The sequence below is a fragment of the Callithrix jacchus genome, chromosome 6 (genome assembly GCF_049354715.1).
Source record: "Callithrix jacchus isolate 240 chromosome 6, calJac240_pri, whole genome shotgun sequence".
Lineage (NCBI taxonomy): Eukaryota > Metazoa > Chordata > Mammalia > Primates > Cebidae > Callithrix > Callithrix jacchus.
In genome coordinates, this window is record NC_133507.1 from 82,818,116 (window position 1) to 82,839,530 (window position 21,415).

Sequence of the window (21,415 nt, forward strand, 5' to 3'; positions counted from 1 at the left end):
CAGGAGCCACATCTTGCCTCTTGAACTCTCTTTCATTTCAGGTCAGTGAATGACAGAGATCCCTGAGGTGTTGATGGCTCATGTAATCATATTGTTTGCCAGTAGAGCAGTGACTAGCAATTATTAAAATCTTTTGATCTTCTTATCTCTTAGTCCCATGGGACCAACCAGCTTTTAGCAACATTTTCCCACCAAACAAAAAAGACAGGATAATGTAAGCACTTTTATTTAACCACTTTTTGATGGTCATAGGATAAGTGGTTTTTTTGCGTGTGTTTGTTTGTTTGTGTTTGTATCCTAGTCATCCTAAAGACTAAGATAAGCCATTGCCATTTATATACCTGGGAGATCTTTTTACTTTCATTAAGGGTTTTCTGGCCTTTATCCTCTCCTTCTGAATGATGAAAGGTTTGGTCAAAGTTACCTATGATACTGGTTCCCACACAATGATGCACTTAAGGATCATTTGGGAAGTTTGGGAAAAAGATAATTTTAGAGCCCCATTAGAGAATCTGATTCAATAAAGCTGGTGTGGCAGCCAGCAATCTTTGTTTTTAGGGTTCTGATGTGGTGGTCCATGAGTTATAATTTTAGAAACACTAACCTCATTGGTTAGAGAATATAGAGTAGTGAACAAGAACACTATCCAGACAAATTTACTCAGCTCTACTACTGAAGAGCTCTGCAATCTTGGGCATGTTTTGTAAACTCTCTGAGTGACTAGATAGGCCCCAGCAAAATGTTCCAGGAGCTCCTGGTAATGTTCCACTTGCTTTGCTTCTAGATGTCGCTCTCTGCAGCTTCAATAGTCTTGCACCACAATTATAGCTGGACTCCCGCTCTAGCCAGCTACAGTGTGTTTCTCAAGAAGGGGAATGAAAAATGGACTTTTAGAACCAGGAAAAGGTTTAGGCTCAGTGAAGGAAGATGTTGGTTACCTGGTCATTTTCTTAACTTTTCCCTTTTACTTTTTATTATTATTACTCAAATGTAGTCTCACTCTGTCACTCAGGTCGCAGTGTAGTAACATGATCTTCACTCACCACAACCTCCACCACCCAGATTCAAGCAATTCTCTGGTCTCAGCCTCCTGAGTAGCTGGGATTACAGGTGCATGCTGCCACGCCAGGCTATTTTTTTGTATTTTTTAGTAGAGGCAGGGTTTTGCCATGTTAGCTAGGTTGGTCGCAAACTCCTGACCTCAGGTTATCTTCCTGCCTCAGTCTCCCAAAGTTCTGGGATTACAGGAGTGAACTACCATGTCTGGCCAGCTTTTCACTTTTAAAGTCAAGTCCTTGACAATGTGCAAATGTGTAGCCACTTGTGTGATGTAGCTCCTAAAAATGTAGCAAGATCATAGATGTCACTGAAAAGGCATTGGTATTCATTTCAACAAAGGGGGAGGTCTTGTTCTACTCTGTGATGACCACAGTATGTCTGGAATAGTGCTCTCTTGCGGCATCCCACTCAAACAAGAACTTTGACAATCTATAGGGTACATCCAGACACAAGGGAACAAAATGGCATGAGGTCTAGAAATCACATCCCATGAGAAAACATTCAATCAAATTGGGAAGTTTAATTTTCTGAAGAGCTTTGGTGGTAACTCAGGTTGATGAGTCTCTTGGCCCATCATCAGGACACAATGATTAATTTTTAGAACTCAGAGATAAAAATTGTAGGCTGGGCACAGTGACTCATACCTGTAATCCCAGCACTTTGGGAAGCTGAGAAGAACAGATTACCTGAGGTCAGAAGTTCGAGACCAGCCTGCCCAATGTGGTGAAACCCTGTTGCTACTAAAAATACAAAAATTAGCTGGGCTTGGTGGCACGTGCCTGTAATCCCATCTATTCAGGAGGCTGAGGCAGGAGAATTGCTTGAACCCAGGAGGCAGAGGTTACAGTGAGCTGAGATTGCACCATTGCACTATAGCCTGGGTGACAAGAGCGAAATTCTGTCTTTAAAAAAAAAATTGTAAGAGGACCTAGACTTATTTGATGTCTTAGTTTTGACATTGGTAGGAGACAGGCCAGAGTAAAAGATGTTTCTATGCTCAGAAATGTCCAGTTGTGGTTAGAACAGAGACTGGTAACAAAATCCCAAGGGAGTTGTGAGCATCATTTCTCTATGAGAAGGTAGTTAAATTACATGACCTCTAAGGCTCTCACCTTAAGATTCTGTGGCCAGGCTGAGGGACTGGTGATTTAACAGGATGCTTCATGGTACTTCTGTTCCTGCTGATGCTATTGAAAATGTGTCAGGTCATTTGAGGCCCATAGGCTTCTGGGTTTTCATCTATTCTATGGAAACAGTACTATAAAACCCCAGTTTACATGCTGCTTGTAAGGTTATACTTAAAGTGGCTTTCTTAAAGCATAGCTTTAACCTCCCCCATCTGAATTTGGTTGGTGGCTTTTGAGTGTAACTGGGCAATGCTGCTTCTCTCCAGTAGCAGAGAGATGATGTTGTTTCTGGTTTCCATCTTTAATAAACAGAATATAATTATTAGAAATTAAGTGAAGATTTAGTGGTATTATGGGTGAAGAGAGAAGGATGCCTGGATCCTGTGCTGGTTCAAGCGTTCTTCCATTTTTCCTGAGACAGGTACCGCACACAAAGAACAATAGATGAGAAACAAAGTACCACTTTTTAAATAAGCTGGGCTGATGCCAGATGAATCAACATAGAGCCCTCCGATGAAAGCTAAGTTAGTATGGTAGGAATTTGGGGTGAGGTTTTGATGGTGTTGAGATGTGTAGTTCAGTCAAGGGACCTAAGAATGCATACAGTTTACATTGGATTAGACACTTATACTGTAGGAAGTTGCTCAGGAAGTAGACTCCACCCATGACTAAAACTGACAAATGGGAAGCTAACTTTTACCTTATTAGTGGCTGGATAAGTGTCCCTTTCACAAATGTCATATTCTCTAGAAAAGGCCAGGTTGACACAGAGGGCCCAGTGAGAGACCCCAAAGAGGTATCCTACCACAAGCCCCAGATCTCTAAATCTGAAACCCTTGGATCAAACCACATGTTACAGAGATACATGCAATGGTACATGCACTTATGATCAGGTTTGAGGAGAGAGAAGAATCCAGACCTTTGGATATACTTGGGCAGCTTACTCCATGGCTCACAGGGAAGAGAAACAAGTGCCACAAAGGAAAACAAGATAACCAACCCGCTCAGGCGGGGCTCCGTAACTGATCCAGGAGGACAGAGGCTGGGAGTTGGGAAAGAAAGCCATGCAGGGCCAGGAGACCTTGAAATGCACCACAGTTCCACTCACTGAAACACGGCCCATCACTGCCAGCCTGGGACCTCATCAGGAGAGAGGAGAGTGCTGCAGCTCAGTGAATGGAGGAGAAAAAATATCACAACAACCAGTTCTCAAGTAGGTCTTTGCTCATTCAGCAAAACCCTCTGTGTGGGTGGATAGCTAAGAGTGTAAGCTGGGTAGGTCTAAGGTAGATCCTGGCTTGCTTTCTTGGCCATTTAGCTACATGGAAATCAGAGGGCAGACAGCAAGATGGCTAGGTTCCTAGAAGGTCTGGCTCAGCTCACCAGGCTGGCCATTTCATGCAATAATGGCAGGGGCCAAGGCAAGATGACCAGTTCAGTTTAGATTTTAACCAACTGGGGACATAGAAGATGGAAGCAGAGAAAAGTAAGTCCTTTAGGATAAGATCTTTTAATACACAATGTCCCTGCCCATTGTGGTTCCATCAGCATCTTTAAATCTGTTTCAATATTAGCAACCCTTCTTCCTGGTATGTGAGTGGAGGTGGGGGATGGATAGGAATTCCATTAAAATATTTATGCTATATGAAATGGAAAAGTCCAAAAGGATTCTTCTATGGTTTGAATGTTTGATCCCTTGAAAACTCATGTTGAAGTTTAATTTTCAACATAGAGGTGTTGGGAAATGGGAGTTTTAAGAGGTAATTAGGCCACAGGGTTTAATCCTCATGGGTGGGTTTAACACCTTTACTAAGGGGCTTTTGGGTGTGGATTCTTGCTATCATGTATGTTCTCATGCCCTTCTGCCTTCTACCAGGTACTCTTGGGCTTCCCAACCTCCACACCTGTGAGAAATACATTTTGTTCTTTATAAATTAACTAGTTTGTGGTACTTTTATAGGCAGCACAAAAAAGAGGAAAACAGACTTCTAGCACCTTATAGGTGCAGAAAATTTGGCTTTCAGGTCTTTGGTTATAATCTTGGCCTTGAGAGAGCTTTATTCTTACACTATAGTAACATGCAACATCTGTAGGAGAGATCAATCTAGCTTTGTGTTTTAAGAAACAGGAGAGGAGCAGTATGGCGGAAGGGGTAAGAGCCTGTGCTCTGCGTGCTTGGCTTTCTGAACCTGAATCTCAGTTCTGCCCCTTCCTGCTTCTAAATGTCAGTTTCTTCATCTGAAAATGGGATGATGCTATTAATATGCATATCAAAGGAAATAATGCATGCAAAACACCAGACTCAGGCATAACAAGGGCTCAACAACTTAGCTCTTTGGTTTTATTTTCTAGGAAGAATAATCATATTATATTGGTAAAAAGTGACTCTTTGGGTTCCTTAAATATACATGCCACCCTTCCTCTAAGAAGATTAAAGTGTTTTTTAGTTGCAATCATAACTTTCTTTATGGCATCTTGAGAGTTTGAAATAATTTGAGAAAAACAGAAGCATTTGGAACTCGGAACTAAGCCCAGCATGCATTCTCAATTAAAAAATTGCTTCGATTTTTGGTGACATGCTTGAGGTAACATGAGGAGTGTCATAGAATGGCAGACCTAGGGATAGAACCCAGAGTTGCTTCTTTCTCCCTGTAGCATCCATGATGAGCTTGTCCAATTTTGGGCCCCAGAATGAATTTGCAGTTTTGCAGTCAGCATCATATGAACCTTGGGACTGAACTTCTGGGAGGTCTTGCTGGTCACCCTGGGACACAGAGCCAGAAGGAGAGAAGGCGGGGAGACAAGCTGCAGCTGACTGGGTGCATGCTCTTGTCTTTAGGGGGTTGGTTTTAAAGTGTCTCATCTTTTATATATTTGCACAGGCCTGGTATGTCTCTAGGGTCTGTAATAAACTTTCTGTCTCTTATTTCTTGTGACTACACTTGAGGTTATCCATCCTGAATTCCAGAAACAAACAGGGCAAATTCTAAGAATTCTGGCATTTAGAATCACAGGATGTTACAGTTTGCAGAGAGCTTAAAGCTTGTCTTCTCCAGCCTCCTCAGTTTACAGATTATAAAACTGAACCCCAGGAAGGTCAAGAAACTTACTGAAAGTCATGTAGTTAGTTTCTGGAATAACCAAGAATACAGTGCAGTTGTATAACACAGTGGTTAAGATTTGTAAGAACATGGATTCTGAAGCTTGATTGCTTGTATTCAAGTTACCAGGAACAAATATTCTCTAAATAAGAAACATAGGAAATTTACTTAATGCCCAGTGCCTCAGTTTCCTCATATATAATTCATGGTTAACAATAGTACTTACCTCATAGGCTGTCATGAAGATTAAATCAGGTAAAACATAAAAGTCTAACGCATAACACTTAAACACTTAATACTTTAATTTTTACCATTAATTTTAGATAACTGTTCTTTCCACACCAGATTTTAGGCAATTATATATAGTCACCAATTCCTTCAAAGTGGAAATACATTCTGAACCTTAATAATTTTTACCCTTCACACTGGTAGCACCCTAAACCCCATTATCACGCAACTAGATTACCGCAATAGCCTCCTCGTTGGTCTTCCTGCTTCCTCTCTTGTCTTTTGTTCTGGTCATGGATTGTTGCATAACAAAATACACCAAACTTAAGTTCACAGTTTTGTGGATCAGGAATTGAGAAGAGCTCAGGAAGATGGCTTGTTTCTACTCCTTGCATTGCCACCTAGGGCAGATTAACTGGGGCTGGAGGATCTACTTCCAAGATGGTCCACTCATATGACTGGCATGTTGGTGCTGGCTCTTGGCTATGAGCTTAGCTAGAACTGTCATCTGGAAGCATCAGTTCTTTTCTATAGGGCCTTTTCTTGTGGCTACCTGGGCTTCCTCACAACATGGTGGCTAGGTTACATGAATGAGTGCTCTAAGACAGTAGAAGTGGAAGCTGCCAGTTTCTTAAAGTGTAAGCCTGAAAAACTGTCAAAGCACCACTTTCATTATATTCTATTGGTCAAAACAATCACAGAGTCTGCTTGGAAAAATAGACCCTATTCCTCAATGAAAGAAGTATCAAAACGTTTGTGACCATCTTCAATTTTCCATAGTCAAATTTTTAAGAAGTACCACAAGCCACCTTTTAAAAAATTTAATTAAATCATGTTACTTCCTATTGCTTTTTTATGTGTCAACCCATCACACTCAGCATATAATTCAAAATCTTTGCTGTGGCCTATGAGATCCTACAAAAGACCCTTCATTGACTAAGTAACCTCATTTTCTTTCTCAACTTTTCAAGTTGTATTCTCTGACACCCTAACTAAAACAGTGCCCAGTTACTTTCTTTATAGCATTTATCATTACCTGACATTATATCACATTTTAATTTGTTGGTTAACTCATGTTAGCTCCTAGAATACGAGTCTATCAGAGCAGAAACTTTAGTCAATCCCTTATGTCCAGGGCTTAGAACAGTATTACCACATAGTAGGTGCTTCATAAATATTTGTTGAATCAGTAAGTGGTGCTTTTTAAGTTTTTTTTTCTGCCAAGAAACAAAAGGCAACTTCGGTTTTTTGTGTACTTAACTTTCTTCTATACTCTTTCCCTGGAGAGGGAGCAGCCTTGGTGTCAGTCAAGTCTGTTTACCTATGCGGCATAAGGAGGGAAAGCAAGATGAAAGATGCAATGCTTGCAGCAGGAGAAAGGGGTTGGAAACCAGTTGGCTAATATTGAGAATTTTCACAATTATTTTAGGTTTTTAGGTCATATGTATGTAACAAGAAACAAAAGATACAATCTGTGCTATTAACGAGTTTAGGATTACAGAAATCTCAATGTGATAAGGACTCGGGTGGCAGAATGTCTGCATGAAAAGACTGGTGGTGTCGAAATCAAACTGGGACTACTTTCTCTAGGCATGAGACTAATAATCAACTTGTTTAGTTTCTTAGAGTCTTGATTTTCCTAATCTATAAGCATAAATATTTATACTCTCTAAACATTTCTGTGAGAATTAAATGTGTGATTTTTATCTGTGGTGGCTTTAAAACGCAATTGCAAATTCTGCATCACTTCTTTCATTGAGAGGTGGGGTCTTCTTGAACCTGGACAGTTGGTGTCCACTCAGAGAAAAAGAGTTCAGCAGAAATCCTCCGTGTGCTCCAAGGCTAGGTCAGAAATGGCCACAGAGAGCTTTTATTCTTGAAACTCTGAGCTACACTATGAGAAGCCTGACTACCTTGAGACCACCATGCTGGTGTGGCCACATGTGGCATTCTGGTTGAGTCCCAGTTGAGGTGTTCTTTTAGCTATGCCAGCTTGGGCACAGATTTGTGAGTGAAGAAGACGTCTTCGCTGTGGATCCTCCAAACTGAGCTATTCTAGTCCTCAGTGATTTGAGTCACTCCCAGTCATGAAAGTCATCTCACTCCAGGTCCATAGCAAGTTCAATGAAAATTGTCCCTACTTTGCCCTTCCCAAATCCCTGACACAGAATTCACAAGCACAGTAGGATGGCTGCTTCAAAACACTATGTTTTGGGGATGATTTGTTGTACAATGAAAGAGAATTGGAAAAGAATGGAAACCATCCAAAATTGTCCTTGGTATAAACAAGATGATCTCAGCATGACAATTCCCTTCTCCTTTCCTTCTAAATTTTATAGAAGTTAAGTGATGAGGGACGTGCTTGTGGACTTTATGGAGTGGTAGGTGTTGAATTGGGTCTTAAAGGTAGTCTGGGATTTCAATAAAGAGAAGAGAGTGTCACAGACTCATTCCAGGCAAGGAATTTAGGTGGGAGGAAGCAAGTCTCACAGACAGAGACTTTAAGTAAGTCTGTGCGCAACTCACTGCTTAAGTATGCAATGGTCAGCCCAAACTCTTTTAGAACAAGAGATGAAACTGCTGAGGAGGACACTCCCTAAGCAGCCGCCTCCTTTATGATGAACGCTAAATGTGGTGATGTGGACTTTCCCATCATAGCCCAACCCTCCAGGCCTAGTCCTCACCAGGAGTAAGCTAGATAAGTTGGAGCGTTGCTAGGGTCCTCAGTATTGCTTCCGGCTTGGTGTGTTTTATGTATCTGCTTCTCTCTGCACCTTTTCTGGACCCATCCCAAGCCCTTCTTCTTAACCCACTTGTCTCATTGTCATTTTCCTTGCTTGCTGTTTGAGACTCCCTGTTCTCTCTGTGGTTCAAAATTTTCTTTCCTCATTTCCTCTGCAGGCGTGAAAATACAAATGCAGCTTTGTTGCTTCCTCAGCCCTTAACAAAATATGGACACCTCTTAAAAAGGAGGAGTATCTGTGAGTGTGTGCCTGTATATACTTACCATTTGTGCTTACCTATATTTCAGGAAGCAAATTTATATTGAAAATACTCTATTAGACAGCAAGTGGTCTTTTTGGAGTGACAACCACGACTTTTAGGTAAATTACAGATCTTGCCAGGGACTGTTCTCAAGTGTAGCTGCACTGAATAAATAATGAGTTATCCTGGAAAATTTTTTTATTCTTAGTGTGCAAGAAATCCTTTCCACTTCTGTGAGGCAACAGTGTTGTTAGGGGAGCTGTCACCATCATTTTAGACTTGACTTTAAAAGCCACGTTGAGTCCCCCAACCATCTGTCCCTTTCCCTTCGCCTTAAGAAGGAAGTAAACATCTGAGATCCCCATTAGAGCAGAATTCATCACAACCCGATGGCAGAATTTCTGTTCATGGCCTGATCTGTATTGTCAGTCATGACAATAGGTCAATGTCAAGGCTCTCTTCAGCTAATGTGGACTTGATTTTCTCACTTTATTCTCCTACCTGGACGATTCCTATTGAGAAACAGAAGATTTCTCCTGGTGTATTTAATTATTATTAATATCTCAGTAACTCTTAACGTTCAAAGAACAGACTAGGCTGGTGCTACTGTACAGCAATTCTATTTCTTCTCAGTATTTCTTTGTACACCCAATCATTTCTTCCCTTACCCTTAGATAAAATCTTGACTAAGCCTGGAATGTATCTTCTTATTTTCAGAGATAAAATGTTCTCTAGCTTCTTTAACTAGAAAGAAAAAAGGTAGACTCAGCTGCTTGCATTTACTCAGTTTACTTAGGGCCAGTTTAGTGTGATAATCAAGACTAGGAACCTAACTCAAAATTCCTCCTTCAAAATATTAGGCCCTTGCAGGTGGGAGCCTGGCGGTAAAATTGGGGTTGTGGAACTGAGAGGCCTCTTCTGCATCTCTTGGTGTTGTATTTCTACTCTTTCCCCAACCTTGATTATTATGGTTTCTGACCCTCATTCCCACAGTGGCACATGCAAGTTGGGGGTGAGTGTGGGAGGAAAATGGAGAAGGTCTGCATGGCCGGTGCCATTGTGAGCAGGCACTGGAGCACTGGGCCAGGTGGAAGGCTCAAGTTGATTCTCCTGTGAATGCTTGTGAGATTTTGGCGCTTTTCCTTCAGCAACCAACTGCTGAGGATCTTTCATCTGTTGTGTTGTATCACAAATGAGGTGTCTTTGTCTATTTGTGTTGCCACACAGGAATACCTGAGGTTGGGTGGTGTATAAGAGGTTGTTCTGCAGGCTGTACAGGAAGCATGGGACCAGCATCTGCTGCTGGTGAGGGCTTTGGGCTGCGTCCATTCATGGTGGAAGGGAAGGGGAGCTGGTGTGTACAGAGATGGTATGGAAAGAGAGAAAACAGAGAGAGTGGAGAGGTGCCAGCTTCTTTTTAACAACAAGCTCTTTTAGGAAGTAATAGAGCAAGAACGCTCTCATTATCGGGAGGATGGCACCAAGCCATTCACGAAGGATCCACCCTTCATGGATATTCTGACCTGTTGAAACTATCTCACAGTTTCAACAGGTCAGAAGTCGAGGGGCCCAGGATAACTGGGTCCTCTGCTCAGGGTCTCACCAGGCTGAAATCTACATGTTGGCCAAGGCTGTGATCTCATCTGAGGCTTTGGGTCATCTTCCAAGTTCACATGGTGTTTCTTTGTAGCTCCAGAATGGATGGAAGCTACATCTTCCAGGTTAGTTCATGTCTTTGACGCTTTGTCTGTTTTTAAAATCTCACCTAATTAGGTGAAGCTCACTCAGGAAATCTTTCCTTTGATCAACTCAAAATCAATTTATTAGTAGCCTGATCATGAAAATGTTATCCTGTCATTTTTACAGGTCTCACCCAATAGTTTTTTTTTGTTTTTGTTTTTGTTTTTTTTGAGATGGAGTCTCACTCTGTTACCCAGGCTGGAGTGCAGTGGTGCAGTCTCGGCTCACTGCAACCTCCACCTCCTAGGTTCAAGCAATGCTCCTGCTTAGCCTCTCAAGTAGCTGGGATTACGATAAGGGCCACCACACTCGGCTAATTTTTGTATTTATAGTAGGAGATGAGGTTTCACTATGTTGGCCAGGCTGATCTCAAACTCCTGAACTCAGGTGATCTGCTCACCTTGGCCTCCCAAAATGCTGGGATTACAGGCACAAGCCACTGTGCCCAACCCCAGTGAGGGTTATTCTACAAGGAGAGAGAATTATACAGAGGTGTATGGGAAGGGGTGGGAATCTTGAAGGGCATCTTAGGATTCTGCCTATCTTGTCTCCACTGGGAAGGATCTATAAAGCCTCCCTCCCCACCTCACTGCCATCTCACTCTTTCATGTGGCCCACATCTGAGATTTTCTTTTTGTGGGAATGCAATTACTTCCCAGTGACAATTCTCTCCTCTTCTTTCACAGGACTCTTTAGCTATGTCTGGTCCTTTATATTTTTCAGGCGTGGCCCACTTTCCATTTACTGTGTTGCTTGACATCCAGGAGACCCAAAACCAACTCACTGAGTAATCTCCTTGAAGTGTCTCTCATTAGTACTGAAGTGAGGGTAGATATTTCCAAAAAAATATTCCGTTCCAATCTTCAGTTCTAATTCTACTAGTTGTACCAAGTTATTTTTTTATACTCATGACTGAGTGAGGAGACAAGTGTCATAAAAGAGTTTTAGAACATCTGCTTTGTAAATCCTGTTCAGGTTGTTTGGTATCTGACATTGAAATTTGGAAATGATTGGAACCATTTTGGGCTTGGTTACAACTGAGACTACAACAGTTCCATAACATTCTGGTATTTGAGGATTTATTATTGCTCATTTTTACTGGGTTCTTCCTATGTGTTATACTTCACTAAGCACATAATAAGGGGGAAATAAAGATTCAAGGTTAAATTACTAGCTCAGGGTCACACAGTTGGTAACTAGTAGAACTGCAACTTGAATCCAGGTCTGACCCCATCACCAGTGTCTTAACCGCCCTCTGTTCTACCATCCTAATACTTTTGTTCCCAACATTCGCTCTCCAAATGAAGTCACATAAGTGACCTTGGATCAAATTCATTGGCAATAATTATGCCGATGGATTTGTTATGTCGATTCTCTCTCTACCTGTCTGTATTATGTTCTTATGGGAAAAAAACTCTTGATAAATGCTATTACAGTTCGGGCTGCTTACTTCCTCCTGCTTTCGGAAAACATCCTGATGTTTTGACCGACTGGTTTCAAACCACTGACCAACTATGAATCTGGCTCTCTGGCAACTACCAGGGCAAAGAAGGTTTACCAGAACCAGAATCTGAGAAAACAAGTGGGACAATGAGCAAAGGTAAAGAACAGTGCTTCTTCACATCTCAGGCATTTTTCCTACTAGTGTTTGGGCATTCATGGCAGTCTTAGGGTGGGTCACATGTGGAAATTTTGAGAAATTCCGTTCTGTGGATAGAGAACTATTTGTGTGCTGATGATGTGTTTGTATTCCCTTTGTCACAACTAAAGAAAGAGACCACAATTGGATGTGAATATTTATTGAATGTATTTCCTGACTGCCTTTTTCTAAGAGTCTGGTTGCCTTATGTTGATTAAAAACACTTACCACCCTGCTACTCAGTTGTTTTCTTGGTCACAGGCAGAGTCAACCCACCAAAGAGTCAAACCACCAAACAGAGCCGAACCTCGGGACTGTAAGATACTGAGCCATTCTTTATGCTGCAAAATGTGTGTTAGTAACAATAAGCCACTTCCAGGCATTTGAGGCAGCCAGTACTGTTTGGCTTGGGCCAAGGTGGCAGAGAGCAATAGAATGATTGCATCGTGTGTGGAAGGATTTCTGGAGTAACTTTAGTCCAATGGGGATAGAAAGTTTGGGAATGGTACCAGGATAAGAATTAAGACCAAATATGAAGGGAGGAAGGCAGATTTTAATAGATCACTTTCTGTGCTAGAGCTTGGAGATCTTTAGGTCTGTATCAAAGAAGGGCTCTTATTGGTTTGCCACATAAACAATTCCTTCTGTAGCTTATTCATAGTGAACATTTAATCTCAGGCTGCCCTGCTGCTATCAAATGAAAAGTGCTCAGGGAATGGAAATTAATTTTACTAGTTGCCTAAGTAAAACCCAATTAAGAAGATAAATTTGCTCCCAGGAAAACAAGTGCCATACATTGCGGAACAATGCAGAAATTACTTACTTTGGGTAGTTTGGCCTTATTTCTCAGTTGCCTTCTCCATATTACTGTTTCCTCATTAGGGAAATAGCCTAGAAGAGATGAAAGGGAGAAGAGATTGCTCTTGCTAAGCTTTCAAAGGTCATTGCAGGACTTTGCATTTAAGTCCATGGAGAGAGGAAAGTGATGGAGAGACCCTGAGCTTGGATGGGGTTTGTGGTTAGGTGTGATGCAACCAAGTATTAGAAGTTATGTTCTCCAGATGGCTTCGTGTCTCAGATCAGGCCAGAGATATTATTCAATTCCCTTGAGCTGTTTGTGTTAAATACGTCTGGGATAGAAAACACAGCTAAAGAGTCTGTGGAGGGAGAGCCAAGTTCCGTGAAATTGCTTTCCATGCAGCTGGACCCAATTCTTTGTGGGGGATTTCTCTGCGCTCCCTGGAACAGGATTCCTGGGGAGTGAGTGATCGCCCTTATAAAAGAGAAGTCCTCTTTGGAACACTACTGGCAAAAGGAAGAGAAGGAACTTCACCTTTGTTGAGAACCTACAATGTATCATGAATTGGGTACACAGATGATTGAATGAGATAAAATGTAGAGTAGCTTTTTAATGCTCATTTTATGGATTGGGAAAACTGAGTCAAAGAACAGTTAAATAAATTGTTCAGGAAGTGATTAGAATTCCATGTTCTCTCTAACACTGCCCCGTTGTGATAGCATTGTAATAACAATAACAGTGAATTTATGTTTAGCACTTTTTACATTCAAAACTTTGCATGTTTACTTCCTCATCTTAGCAAATGGGACATGGTTGAGAGATTTGCCATATGTACTTTGAGTGATTTGCCTTAAATCACACAGATTGTTAAGATCAGAATTAGAACAAGGGCCTGAGAGTCTGGTGATAATTTCAGGGAATTGTTCCTTTAATTCTTACCTTACTTGGACAATATGAAGATTAGTTGTCAAAGTGTTCAGAGTCTTGCATAGCAAGTTCTTGTCTCAGGCCTTAGTCAGGCCATGAATGTGCTTAACGAATGTTTACTGGAACAACTAGCTTCTTTCCTTCATAAAAAGGCTGTTTTTCTGGAGTGTCTTATCTATTTGTAGAGCTTCACCCTGGTCACTGTTACCTGGGCAGAGACAGATCTGCTGACCAAGGCTGTTGTGTCCTGCTGTGTAGGCTGGTCACTGAACTTATAAACTACGATGAGTATGGGGCCTTTGGAGATGCGCAAAAGGGTGGCTCTGTTCCATACCTACTCCTCACATTCTAACAGTGAGCAGCCCAGAAAGGGCAGTGATTTGAATGTCAGGAACACATTTTCCTTTGTGGGGGTCAGAGCTTCTACCTAACACTCTCTCCAGTCTCTTAGATTCTAGGCTCCCATTAGATTCAGGGTTGTTCTGAGGCCTGTAGTGATGGGTGGACAGTGATGCCCTTACCTTACTGAAGACCTGGCTAAGACAACCTATTTCCTTGAATAGAAATGGAATCTTCAGGCTCAATGTCCCACATTACTAAGTAATAGTGGTTCTCTATCTATGTGTCTATTTATCTACCTACCTACCTACTTACCTACGTATCTTTTTATCATTGATAGATCATCTGTCTAGAAAAAGGATTAGTTCGTGTTAGCACTATTTGATGATTATAAGAGTTAGCCTTCCCTTTCACTAATCTTATTTCAACCTACAACTACATTTGTTTATTTTCAATTCTTTTGAATACACACTGACAAGATTTTATGAGCTTGCTCACATTGATTTGTTGATATAAAAAGGTACAAAATTGTGAGAGACCTTTGAAATTCTCAATGTCAGTATTTGCATTTCCAGGAAATTGGAAAATGGGTGGGGCAAAGGAAGAGAGGTTTGTGTCCAATTTCTCCTCTACACTTTGCTCATCTCTTATTCGATTTCTAAGCAATCCAGAAAGGATGGCTGGTGACTATGTATGTTTAGATTTAAAATAATATCTCCTTGCTAATAATCACTGTGGTTAATACAGCAGATGAGGATACTTTCTCATTAAAAATAAATCTATGCACACTTTATATATTTAATGAAATATATAATTTTCTTGTCTAGAAAATATTAAAAATAAAACAGGCTGGGTTTCTAAGCTAAAAAGATCTTAGCCTTGTCAGAAGTGAAAATGTATCTGTAATCAAAAGGTAATAATTGTTCCATATGTCAGTGGCCACATTTGTGCCTTTGTGAATAAGAAACAGGGATATTTAATTTATTAAAGACTGAATGCAACTAAATGCTCTTGCATATAGCTTTTACAGTGCTTGTCTGCTGCCCATGATTCAGAAAGCTGAATGTATTGCCATTTATTTGAAGTACATAGTAAGAATTCATCTTATATTCTTAAATCTGAACTAAGAGAGGCAGCCACACACACACACGCAGAGAGAGAGAGAGAGAGAGAGAGAGAGAGAGAGAGAGAGAGAGAGAGAGAAAATGAGAGAGAGAGGAGAAAAAGACACCACCACTAGTGCGTGTACTTGTTAGGTTTATCTCCTTTTGTGAGGTATGTTAAATTTACATCAGAAAATGAGTTAAAGGCAAACTAAATTTGAGATTTTGCTGAGCAAAGTTTGGCCCGGAGCTTCCATGTCCTTTTCTGGAATTCCATCTCCTGTAATGTCTTCGCTGTGTATCATGAGATGGGCCCCCTTCAAGGGTTTCTGTGACCCATGACTTGCAGGACAATTTCTGCAGTATTTGGTTTGAGCAGCACGACCAGACCAAAATAATCCATCCTAGGCTATGATTCCTGACCTCTTTTTGGAATTACAAATACCAGATCTTTTGACTTCACAGCACACTCCCACTCCTCTTAAAAATGCTGTGTGGGACTTTTAAAATTAAAGTGAATTAACACCATTTGTCTTCAGAATTCGGGATGGTATAAAACTGGGGTTGGATTTCATTGTTTCAAAGATTCTGGGAAGGTATTTGCAGCCTACCTTGATTGAATTCTTACCTGTGTGCTTGGCACTGGGCAAAGCAGTTTACATCGTTCTGTCCTTCACAGACCTATGAACTAGGTCTTGTTATGAGCACTACTTTAGAGATGATGAAGTCAAGGTGGTAAGAGGTATGGCCTATGGCCAAGGTCACCCAGGTGGTGATGGCGGAGGTTGAATCTAACCTTAAGAAGTATAAATCTGGACCTATATTAGTCAGGGAGAGGAAATGCTCCCGGTATTTGAGACCCATGAGAGAAGTCATCTTCATGGTCTCTTGTGATGGCTCTTGTCATCTACCAGATAACAAGCTGTAGGTGGTAGATGTCACCTCCTAATGGCATTAAGATAGCTGGGACCAAGTCAGTGACCAAAACAACTCTGTTAGAAGGTATGGAAGTTACTGAGCTTATCAAGAGAGTGCTTACCATTTTGCAGTTATGCTAGATACTGGAGCACAACCAAATGGAAGACTACTTCTCTAAAGGCTCCCAGATAAGGTGGCAGTGAGGGAGTGACAGTGTATTACAAGCCTGAAAACTCCCGAGACTTTACAGCAGCTCTTGTTGGAAATTCATGTTATTTGGTGCAATTATTCATGAGTAAATAACGAAGGCCTCCAGCTTGATCACAGCTGGGCGTTGTGTAGGCTATTCTCCTGGCTCAGAGCAGCATGAATGGAGACCATTCCAAGATCAAATGTCACAATTGTTCAACCCACTGCAACAAGAATGTCCTGAGTGCCTACTCTGAGCGAAGATGCAAGTCAGGGAATGCAAAGACATGTAAGATGTAATCTGTGTCCTGAAAGGAGGTTATGATCTAGTCTGAGTTTGGAGCACATGGACAAATAACTATTTGGCAAGAACAGAAACATCCCATTTCTGTTATCATGTTTGTCCAGGATGTAAATCATCTTTCTATGAACGTTGAATTTATAGCTGATCATTCTTTAGCTGTACAGAAAAAGATGGTGCTTATATGGGTACATTTATTTTTAATAAAGTCATTTGTTTATTTAATTGATGGTGGCTCTTTTCCTCAGAAGTTTGTAGCAGATCAAAACATTAGGGTTGCCAGATGATCAAGTGCCTTGTGCTCTCTTTGCTGTTTTTGCTATTTTAGGGATTTGTTTTTCCAGCCCCTTTGATTCTGTCACCCCATGTGTAACACCTTCAAGGTCTATGCTATTCCTAGGATAAAGTCCAAACATGACAGTGTAAGAGCCACCAACTTCTCTGTGTGCCCAGCATATTCACCTTCTTTGATTCAGCAAATACTTATAAACTGCTGAATATGTGCCAGGTTTTGCTCTGAATAGTTTATATTAATTAACTCCTTTAACTCCTGTAATAATCCTATAGGGTTATTGCTATGATCTGAAAGTTCCCCCCAAATATGTTCCCCCCAAGTATGTTAAAACCTAATCACCAATGTGATGGTATTAGAAGGTGGGGCATTTGGGAGGTGATTAGGTCGTGAGGCTAGACCCCTATGATTGAGATTCGTGTCCTTGTAAAAGAAATCCTGGGCTGGGCGTGGTGGCTCATGCCTGTAATCCCAGCACTTTGGGAGGCCGAGGCGGGTGGATCATGAGGTCAAGAGATCGAGACCATCCTGGTCAACATGGTGAAACCCTGTCTCTACTAAAAATACAAAAAATTAGCTGGGCATGGTGGTGTGTGCCTGTAATGCCAGCTACTCAGGAGGCTGAGGCAGGAGAATTGCCTGAACCCAGGAGGCGGAGGTTATGGTGAGCCGAGATCGCGCCATTGCACTCCAGCCTGGGTAACAAGAGCGAAACTCCGTCTTAAAAAAAGAAAAAAAAAGAAATCCCAGGGAGCTAGCTAGCCCCTTCCACTGTGTGAAGACACAAGAGAAGGAAGTGTCTGACAGTCAGAAAGCAGACACTCACCAGACTTTGAATCTGCCTTGCTCTTGGACCTCCCAGCTACCAGAACTGTAAGAAACATAGTTTTATTGTTTATAAGCCACCTAGTTAAAGGTATCTTGTTAGCACAGCCCCAAGGAACCAAGATCGCTGTTATGTTTCTTATTCTTCCTTTGCACCCGAGGCAGTTATAGCACAGATAAAATAAACTGTCTAAGGTCAGGCAGCTAGTTTGGGGCAGAACCAGGATTCTAAGCCAGCCAGCCAGCCAGCCTAGCTGCAGAGTCCACCCTCAGATGCTGAATTATACCATTTCTTCCAGGGCTTTGAGAGCCCCTTATCATTTCGGAGACTTCACAAATGTGTTCCTTCAGCCCAGAAGTCAAGGCCCTGCCAACTCTGCCTCCATTTCCACTCCTTCTTCCTCCCAGCCTGCCTACCCCATACCATCCTTTTAACTTAAAGAGTACTTTTCACTAAACATTTGAGTTACTGACCATATTATCCACTCCTAAAACACCATATGTTTTTATCTTATTGCACATAACATGTGGTAATTAAGTAATTATCTGAGTAATAAAGTTATATTTCACTTCCACTAGACCATTTTATGACTTGAGGGTAGGGACCATGTCTATCTGTGCCCTCAGTGCCTGGCACAGTACCCAGCACCTTGTAGGTCCTAGATTAATGTGTATTGCATTTTAGAAGTTGAGCAAACTGCCAGACTGGGAACAGACACACAGGAAGACTCTGTGGGGTGGTGGAACGGGTGAAGATGCCTGTAAGGCAGAAGGCCTGGCTCCTCATCCTACCTGAAGAATATTGAACAAGCCCCTTACTCTCTGGAGCCCCCCTTTTCTCATTTGTAAAATAGGGTCCTAAAAAGCTACACATTCACCCTAAAGTATACTGTGAGAACCAGATGAAAGGGGGAGCACTTATGACACTGCTGAGTCCTACCTTTTTCTTGGTTGTCATGATTTTTTTCCTGTGTTTATTAAAGTGGCCTGTTTGACTCCATTTGCTTTCTGAAGTTTGTTCATATACAAATTCATTTTTAGAAAAACAAAGCAATCTGATCAAGCTTCTGGTTCCAACTTTCGATTTCCAGGAAATGCCCAGGACAGAGGGACATGATGAACTATGCCATGAGCATCCAGTGAGATAGATCCAGACTGTGGGAAATTCTTTGGCTCAAGTAATGTGGAGCCTTCAACAGACAAATTTTAAGGGAAAAAAAGTGGGGTCAGTGCTGAAGGAGGGGAACTGTAGATTAAAGTTACTTGAAATATGTTATTTTTTTTGAGACAGAGTCTCCCTCTGTCACTTAGGCTGAAGTGCAGTGGTGTGATCCTGGCTCACTGCACCCTCTGCCTTCCAAGTTCAAGCGATTCTCCTGCCTCAGCCTCCTAAGTAGCTGGGATTATAGGCATGTACCACCATGCCCGGCTAATTTTTGTATTTTTAGTAGAGACAAGGTTTCACCATTTTGACCGGGCTGTCCTCGAACTCCTGATCTCAAGTGATCTGCCTGCCTCTGCTGGGATTATAGGTGTGAGTCAACATACCCAGCCTCATTTTTTTAAATGAGCAAGATAAAATTAGTGTCCAGAGATGTGTGCTTGGGTGATAAACTTATAAAAGTATAAGAAAAAGATTACTATAAAAGTGAAGATATTGGTTATGCATTTGGAGAGTGGGAGGCTTCTCTGATGGGGATGAGACACATGGAAAGGCATTGGGGTAGCTGGCAATGTCTATTTCTTGATCTGGGTGATGGTATAAGAGTTTTTGTTTTGTAATAATTCATTACACCATCCATGTGTTTGTGTAGTTTTCTGTATCTTTGCTTTATTTTTCAATGAAGTGGTTTTTAAATAAACAACTGAAACAATGCATAAATAACCCAATCAATCAACAAATAATAACAATACAGAGCTTAATTACAATATAAAAGAAATGATTATGATAAGTACATACACTGGTGATAGTCTAAATCAGGAGTGGGCAAACTTTTTCTGAAAAACAGCAGATAATACATATATTTAGGCTCTGCAGGCTGTATGGTCTCCATCTCAACTACTCAGCTCTGCCGTTGTAGGCAACAGCTGCCATCGACAGCACATAAACAAATGGGAAGGGCTGTGTTCCAAACTGCGTCTATAAAGACAGGCTGAGAAGTGGATTTGGCCTAAGGGTACTGGTTTCCTGACCTTTAATCTAAATTTTTAAATCAGAATGCTGGCTGGCATGCCTTCCAGTGTCTGCTGGATGAAAAGCAGCCCAGGCTGTATCCAAAACTTCCTTCAAAGTAATTCCTAGAGAAGGCCACCCACTTATTCTGATGCTGCTTTATTTAAAATGCCTTGAAAAAGTTTTTGGAATTGTCTTTGAAGATGAGGTAGCAGTGGTAGCATTTCTCTGACTTTTTAAGTTGAATCAGAGTTTTGGAAGCACCTGTATTAGGCAGAGCCAAAGTTAATGAATAAATTGGGTGATCAAACTGGGTGATAGAATTTTTATTATAGTCAAAAACATTTTCAGAGAAAGTTCCTTGTAAACCAGAGCTCTGTGATAGGTTACTATTCACTCCCTTCCAAGGAGCAGACACTTTTAAATCCTTCAAATATTTCCACACTAAATCTGGTAGTCAATCTGGCTTTAGGGATGTATTTTCCTTCAAATAATGCCACAGATATTGGAGAAACAAATTCAATATCATCTATATTTGTGACATGGAGGTATCTTTTTGACTGTTTTTTATTTCAAGGGGCTCGTAGGGCTTGAGATTTTTGTGATTGATTTTCTGGTCATGCTGGAAACTCAATGTTTCATCATTGTCTATTACTTAAAATAGCATGGTATTAATTTCCGCTGGTTGATAAAAACCATAAGCCATTGTCTCTTACTGTTCCTACTAATAGATGGTACAAGCTTCACAAAAATTTGACTCATTTTCTCCCACATTAAACCTATTTTTTTCTACTCTTACTTACTCTGCTCAAATTCTAATGTTCAGATCTTTATTTAAATGACCTCGAACCTCTTATGTTGTAGTCATTTTCCCTAAATCTTGTGGATGGAGGATAACTTAGATTAATTTCATGCACTCCTCCCTTGCTTTTGTGTCTGTAAAAATCTCGTCTTTTTTGATGTTACTTCATCTCCATATCATTAAAAAATTAATTTCCACTGGTTTCCTTTCCAATTTATTCAATTTCATCCCATATTTGACATTAATAGTTTTCATTTAAAAATGCACAATCATGCAAGTGTATGTGCCAGAGTTATTCTGCCAGGCAGTTACGTGTTACTTTCAGAGCAAAATTCTAAGGTGAAGCAAGTTGCAACACATCCTTGCCATAATTTCTCCCTCTTTGTTTCAGAACCCATGTGAGATAAACATTCTCACTACAGCACAGTCCTGTCTTATACACTGCATCATAAATGTTGGAAGGAACTTGACATAATTATCCATAAAGGAAAACCCACATGAGAGATGACTTCAAGCATTTGAAGAACTGGTCATGTGGAAAGCAATTAGATTTTGTATCTATGAGCCAGAATTCATGGGTAGAAGTTGCAGCAACAAAGTTCTTGTGTTCTTATAGAGTAGGGTCAATGCTAGTCTGATTTATCATTTGCAGTAGATTGATTACAAAAATGGCCCCAGTTGTTCATGGCTTCCTGTACTCATGCCCTGGTAACTTTTCAGCTTTCTCTGTGAAGGTGTGGATTCTATTGTCTCATCTCTTATTTCTGAGATTGAATTGTCTGCTTTAGCTAAAGAATTCATTGGAAATGACAGTGTGCAACTTCTGATACTAGACCTTAAGAAATATTGCAGGCTGGGCCGGGCGCGG